General features: G+C 60.8%; 1 long non-coding RNA gene across 1 annotated transcript; it reads left to right on the forward strand.

Annotated features, from left to right (window-relative positions):
* The first annotated feature begins 351 nt into the window (after positions 1-351).
* Positions 352-6,526, forward strand: LOC112660983 (uncharacterized). The gene is made up of 3 exons (XR_003137356.3): positions 352-642; positions 2,713-2,846; positions 3,275-6,526. It is a non-coding gene; the product is annotated as an uncharacterized LOC112660983 (long non-coding RNA).
* Positions 6,527-7,151: the final 625 nt, after the last annotated feature.

The raw sequence follows: 7,151 nt of genomic DNA on the forward strand, positions 1-7,151 counted from the left end.
CCAGCACTGGGAGTCAAATACGAAGTCCCCTCAGCAGGGCTCCTCAGGGGTGAGTGGCAGCTCAGAAGGGCAAGAAGTAAGGGGAGAGGTGGTTTGGGGGGTTTTGCTGGCCTCAGACTGAGTTCCAGAAGCCACAGTGGGAAGGATGGGGCCAGGGGAGCGGCAGGCAAACCTGAGCTGGGTCTGGGATGCGGGGGCAGGGGTGGTGGCACCATGGGTCACCCAGCTGCTCATGTAGAAGCCTGGGGTAGCTGGACTCCTCCCTCTCACCCCCCACATCCAAACCATCAGTGCATCTGGCTTGCTGGGCCCTCAGAACATTCTAGAACCCAGCCTCCTCCTAGCCTCTACTTCTCACTAACCCCCCACATCCAACCATAGGCAATTCCTTCATAATGAGCCCTCAGAACACTTCAGAACTCAACCACCTCCACCTGCCTCTGCTGCCACCAGCCTGGCTCCAGCCGCCACGTCTCACCTGGAACATCGTGATTGCCTCCTCCCTTATCTCCTGTCCTCACAACCCTTTCTCCTCAAAGCTGCCTGGACATTGGTTGCAAACAGCTCGCCTGTTCTCAAGTCCTCCCACCCCCCGTGGAAACCAGCACACCCAGGATCAAGCGAAGTTCCTTACCGTGGTCTGTAAGACCTCTGAGTTCTGGTCCCTGCTCCCTTCTCTGACCTCCTCTCCTCCACTCTCTTTCCGCATCCACTGCAGTGCCCCTCGCTGCTCCTGAGCTTCCTTAGTACGTTCCCACCTCAGGGCCTTTGCACTTACTGTTCTCTCTGCCTGGAACTTTGTTTCCCAAGTATTCATAAGACCCCTTCCCTCTCTATCAGGTCTTTTCTCAACTGTCACCTCCACATGGAGGTCTTCCTTGATTTCATATCTACAATAAGCCCTTGCTCCCCCATCACCTATCATTCCCCCATCTTCTTACCCTTTTGTATTTTCTTTCAAGCAGGTTCACTGATGTTATTTTATAGATTTAGTTGTATAATTATTGTGGGGGTCGCTGCTAGACAGACCCTGTGGTGTGACGAGTGTGGGGATGGGGAAGACACAGCGGGGTCTGCGGGGTGCTCAGAGCAGGTCCCTGCCTCAGTGTCCCCCTGAGGCCTGGACTCCCCACCCCCCTCAGCAGCCTGCTAATGCGATGCGGTAATTCTGAGTCCCTGCTTTGTCCGGGAAGAGAGGTTGCCATGGAAACAGAGGCGCGAGGCTCCAGCAAAGGGAGCATTACCCTCCCTTTGTTAGACCCAGAGGCCTGCCTTCTGGGGGCCACCCCACCTGCTGCCTGCCTTTGGGAAAGAAGACGGTCTGTGCTTGTTGAGGGGCCAGTAGCCAAGACTGGGGACCCCCAGTCTGCCCATCTTTCTTGCCCTTGAGCCTCCCTTTTGTCTCGTTGGTGAGGAGGAGGATGGAAGGGCCCAGCTCCCTGGAGCGGTGGAGGATCCGGCTGGGGAGCCCAGGGCATCTGGACCACCCGCATGTCCGCACCCCACGGCCTTCAGGCGTCCCTGGCCCTGGCCTTCTGTGCACCCCTAGCCCTGGCATTTCCATCCGCACACAACTCTGCTTTCAGAAAATCCGTGCTGAGCCCACTGGGGCGCGCGTGGGCTGGGCTGGGGTGGGCCACGGGCCACAGTGACGGCGGCCAGCGCGGTTGCAACTGAAGACCTCCCTGGGCTCAGTGGCCCCTCGGGCGCCGCAGGAAGGGAGGGCCCGCCTGTGGGCACACGGGGGGGCGGGGGGGTGCTGAACCCCTGCCCTGCCTCCCCGGGCCAGGGCCGCAGCCAGCCGGAAGGTCCGTGACCTCTGGGCTCGGGGTGTGGTCGCTTCGCTTCTTCCGTCCGCCTGGCTGCGGCCCAGGCCGGGAAGGGGGGCTGGGGCTGGGGGAGGGGGCGGGGCAGGAAGCCCAGGCCTCCCGCGGGCCAGGCCCCCTCCAGCAGGTGGCGAGGCCCGCCCTCCGGGGAGCCGCACCGGCCCTGAGCGCCCCCCGCCGGGCCTTGGGCGCCTCTTCCCTTCCGTGCCCCTGCGCCTGCGCCTGCCCCTGCCCCTGCGCCTGCCCCTGCGCCTGCCCCTGCCCCAGCCCCTGCGCCTGCCCCTGCCCCGCCCAGGGCATCCCGCTCCCCGCTCGCGCCGCAGGAAGGGCCTGGGCGCCCAAGGCCGGAGCCGGGCGCCGGGGAGCCGGGTGCCGCCAGGGGGCGCTGCGGCGCCGTGGACGCGAGCCGGGAGCCCGGGCCAGTCGGGGCGCGGGGAGCCGGCCCCAGGGTCTCCCGGCGGCGGCCGCGGCCTGGGTCACGCGGGGCCCCTGCCCTCGCACCACGGCCCCGGGCAGGCGGCGGGGCCCGGCCTCCAGGCTCCGAACCTCCGCGCGGCGCAGAGCCGGCAAGATGCCCGGGTTCAGGGCTCAGACCCGGGCACTGCCCGTTACCAGCGCTCGGGGCCGTTCCTCAAGCCCTCGGAGCTTGGGGTGAAGTGAGGGGTGGCCCGTGAGGTGGGGTAACGTGAGGACGGAAGGTGCCAGTGCCCGTTCCGCGGCTCGGGAGGGGTCATTATTATCACTCGTTTCGCATCCTGTTTGCTCACAGCCCCAGAGACCCAGACGCGCGCGGAGGTGCAAGCGTCAGGAAGTGGACAATCGCGGGGGAGTGAACCCCGCGCCTGGAGCATCCAGGAGACATTCGGCCCAAACTGTCCCTTTCCAGGGAGACGAGGAAAACGAGAGGCTGCAGCAGGTTGAGCTCCAGAAGGTCTGTGCCAGGCCCTGACCGGGACAAGCTGCTGAGCACCGCGAGCCCCAGTCCCCCCACCTGTAAAATGGGATACCGGCGTCTCTCAGGTAAGGCTAGGGGTGCACATCTAGGACCGGGTGTGGCACGCAGTAGGTGTTCAACAAACCTGGGTGGCCGCCTCCCCAGCTTCGTCACACAATGAGACAGGCTTGTAGAGGGAGGCCTGAGACCGGCCATCCCCCACCATCCAGGAGGGGACAAATGACAGCACCATGAGGCCATCCTGGAAGGGTGTTGGGTGGGAGGACAGTAGCTTTCAGTGCCACTGGCTGACCCTCTGGGCCTGGGCACAGCCCCTCTCCCGGCCATCGAGCCCTCTTCCCTGCTGAGGCTGCCATCCCCTGAGCAGCAGGAGGAGGGTGGACAGTGGCCGCAGCAGCAGGAAGGCCACTAGAGGTGGTGCTTGGGAAAGGCACAGGTGCAGAGGGGTGACGGACTCAGCAGAATGACCGGGGGGGGGGGGGGTGTCTCCCAGGGTGCCAGGGAACTTCATGGCCATTCTCACTGACCCCTCGCTGTATGTAAGAGCAACCAAAGTCAAAGAGGTAAGGGGCTTGCCCCAGGTCACATGGCTAGGCAGAGGTGGGTGGGGCAAAGGTGGCTGAGCCTGTATGTCTCCTCCACGATCAATATCCAGGCCACATTCATTTCTGCAGCCCTCTCCATACCAGCATGGAAGAGCGTGAAGATGTGTTTGTTGAGTGAATGACTGTGTCTGCCAGGCAGCATTACCAAAGATCTATGGTTGTGGTGAGGGAGGGGATGTTCTGCTCAACTTTGTTCTTCTCTGAGCTCCCTTGCTCCTGAGCTCAGGTCCAGACCCTTCAGTGGACTCTGAGATGTGCAGTGACCCCTGGAGACTCCGTTCTGTGAGGAGTGGCTCAGCCAGGACAAATGGACCCCCAGCCTCTGGGGTCCAGCTACTATTCCTAATTCTCTTCATGATTGTCCTGGGGCAGGAGGGACAGGAGGCTGGGAGGTCTGCGGGCAGGGCTGGGAGCCTTAGGAAGACAGGACCTAAGCTTGTGAATAAGAGCCCCCATGTTAGGCACAGCTGCCCCATGCTGAGGGTGAGCACGTTGGGATGGCCATTGGTTGGGGATGTTCATGCAGCCATCTGTTCGTTATTGAGCACCTGTTGTGTACCAGACGCTGGAGCATCAGACCTTTGGCTGGAGAAATGGACAGTCAACAAATAAACTTAGGATGTGAGGGCAGGGGGTGACAAGGGGGAAGACAGACAGCAGGGCAGACTTGGAGCAGAGCAACCCTGGGCCTGGGTCAGACAGAGGAGCATCGTAGGGACAGGAGCCGGGATGACGGGGAGGGAGGGGGCTGCCGGGTGGAAGGCAGGGGAGAGGGTCCCCGCAGAGGGGCCTGCTGGCGAGGCCAGGAGGCAATAATGTGCCGGGGTGGCTGACATGGGGTGACAGAGACTCAAGAGGGGGACCGTCGCCCATGCCCTAGGCCCCCTTGCCCTCCTCCCCGGCTGGCTCCCGGACCCCAAAACGGCACAGCCCGGAGAGGCTGCAGCAGCTCTATGGCCACAAGGGGGCAGCAGAGGACACACCTGGGAAGGACTGGGAAGGCTGGGGGCTGACCCAGAGCCCTGGGGGACTCCAGCAGCTGGGCCTGGGGACCAGACCCTCCCAACTCTGCTCCTCTGTCCCCATCCTTGCAGCTCTCTTCTGAGCCTCCCCCAGCTCCTCGGCAGTCGGAACAGTGCCTGCTAAAATCCTGATGCTTGCCTCTGTGACATGGGGACCATCCCAGTTCCATCTCTGGGGCCCATTGTCGCTCTCAGTAACGTTGTTGGCAATCGCGCACACCTCCACTGATTGACCTGCCTTGAGCAACCTGCTTTCACTCTGAGACTCAGTTTCCCCATATGTAAGCTGGGGGTGATGCCAGAGCTTAGGTGTGGGAATCCTGTGCAAAGAAATTGATATAGTACTGATAAGGCATGCCAGGTACTCAGCACAGTGCCTGGCACATAGTAGCTGCTCAGTGAAGATAATTTATAATGACAAGGATTAATGACTTGGGGTGTTGAGCCGAGAGAGAGAGAGAGAGAGAGAGAGAGAGAGAAACTGTTCAGATGGGAACACTGAAGAGGAGGGATTTGCTAACGCATACCCACCAGGAACGAGACTGGGAGCACCCCCCACCCCAAGACTCCCTGTCCATTTGCAGATGGGGACCCTGAAAGGGTTGTCAGCCTGGCCAAGGCCGCTGAATCTGGGATGCCAGCTTCCTGGCCACAGCTTATCCTGCCCCTCTGGAACACCTGCCTGTCAAGACCCCCTTTGCCCAGCCTCTCACCTGCCACTGGTAGTTCCTGGACCATCTAGGCTCTGCTTGCACAGCACCTCCCACCCCAGGAGGTGACCCTCCCTCCCTGACAAGCCAACTCTGACGGGGGGAGGAAGGAGCTTGCTGGGGTGGGAGCTTCTCAGGCTGTGACTCCCAATGTCCGCCTGTGCCAACCGTGTGAGAGCAGAGAGCTGCAAACCCTGGAATGCCTCATGCCTGGAAACCTGGTCCTTTAGTCTTTGAGTTCTCAGATTATCCTAGTGGACGGGGCCCCCTCATTTCTAACAGAGTACGGAAGGGAGCCCCTAGATTTTGATGCCCTTCAGGGTGCATGAGGTGTTTCCGGAGGGTGGGTGGGCACCCAAGGGGAGGCAGCTGGAGGTGGCAGTTTAGGAGGAGCTGGGGTGGATGAGGGAGCATTGGGGAGCCTCGTGTGAACCCCCCTCCCCATGGGGAAGAACCTCCCCTGGATGGGTGTGCTCGTTCCCTTGGTGTGGAGGGGAAGCCCCTCTTCTGCGCCCCTCTCTCCCCATGTCCTTGTGAAACACCCACAGCCCTCTTGGAATAATTCCTCTGAAACCTCGAATACCTCCAGCGTCTCCCAGGGTATTTTTCTTGTGGTTAAGGTGGTATTTACAGTGAAAACAGCTATTGAAGCAAATCGCAAAAATAATGTCAGTGTTTCCACTTTTGACAAAAATGGGAAGGCAGGTGGTTTCTTGTCTGCGATAAGCGCATCTGCTCCTGCAATAATTACTATTTGAGATAATTATGAAAAAGAATTTAAATACTTAAGGCACGCACAGGGGCCAGGACAACTTTCTTTCGCCTTATTCATAATTTCTCCTGCAAGTTGGAGCCTTGTCCTGTCGTGGGCCGAGGGAGGGCCCCAGGAGAGGCACTGGAGGCGGTGGGCCAGTGCTCAGGCCCCGGGGCTGGGGCCAGGGCCGGCTCCGGGCCCCCGGAAGGACCGTGGCTCCTGGAGGCGGGCACACCTGGGTTGAATCTGGACTTGTCTGGGGTGCCACTGTGGACAATGAGCTCTGCACCTCAGTTTTCTTATCTGGGCAATGGGGCTAATGAGTGGGTACACCTTAGAGGATTGTTAGGAAAATCAAGCAGGTGAGGAAGGTCCGGGAAGCACCCAGTGCTCCGCAGGGGGAGCAGCCTGGGTTGGCATCTGAGGCTTCTGCAGCCTGGTGTCTGTGGAAATAAGACCCAGTGCTTGCTCAAGGAGAACCCGGTGAGTTTGCACTCCCTCCTCTCCACTCTCCCATCTGAACCCCTCTGGGGGATGCAGGATTCTGAGGGCAGCAGGGCAGCAGCGACTGCCCTAGAGCCAGAGAGGAGCAGGGCCCCAGGTAAGCTCAGGGGGCAGGGCCAGGGTTTAGAGCTGGGGCCCAGGTGTCCCAGTCAGAGCTCTGTGCGGGGTGGGGGTGGGGGTGGGGGGGGTGGGGGTGGACTGTCAGGGAGAGAGTGTTCTCTCTGCAACCTGAGGTGTCCAAGCAGTGATCATCTACCAGGGATATTGGGGAAGGGCCAGGGCTGGGCTGGGGACCCCTGAAGACCTCTGTCTGGTCTTAGGATTTAAGGGCACATCAAGGGGATCCCTGGGTGGCGCAGCGGTTTGGCGCCTGCCTTTGGCCCAGGGCACGATCTTGGAGACCCAGGATCGAATCCCACATCGGGCTCCCGGTGCATGGAGCCTGCTTCTCCCTCTGCCTGTGTCTCTGCCCCTCTCTCTCTCTCTCTGTGACTATCATAAATAAATAAAAAAAAATTAAAAAAAAATAAGGGCACATCAAGACCCAAGGAACCTGGGTCCTAGGGGAAGCTAGGGAAGGGAGACATGGAGAGAAGGTGGCTGGGGCGGATGAAGCACACACAGGGGCCTCTGATCGAGCCCAGCTCTCAAGCTGCCTCCACCCAGGGCTGCCTCTGGGTGCCTGGGGACCTGCTTGAGTGGAAATGAGGCAGGGGGCTGGCCTGCATGACCTTGGAGGAAGAGGGTCCTGTGACCCATTCAAGCAGAAACCAAG

Source organism: Canis lupus, chromosome 20, assembly GCF_003254725.2.
Source record: "Canis lupus dingo isolate Sandy chromosome 20, ASM325472v2, whole genome shotgun sequence".
Lineage (NCBI taxonomy): Eukaryota > Metazoa > Chordata > Mammalia > Carnivora > Canidae > Canis > Canis lupus.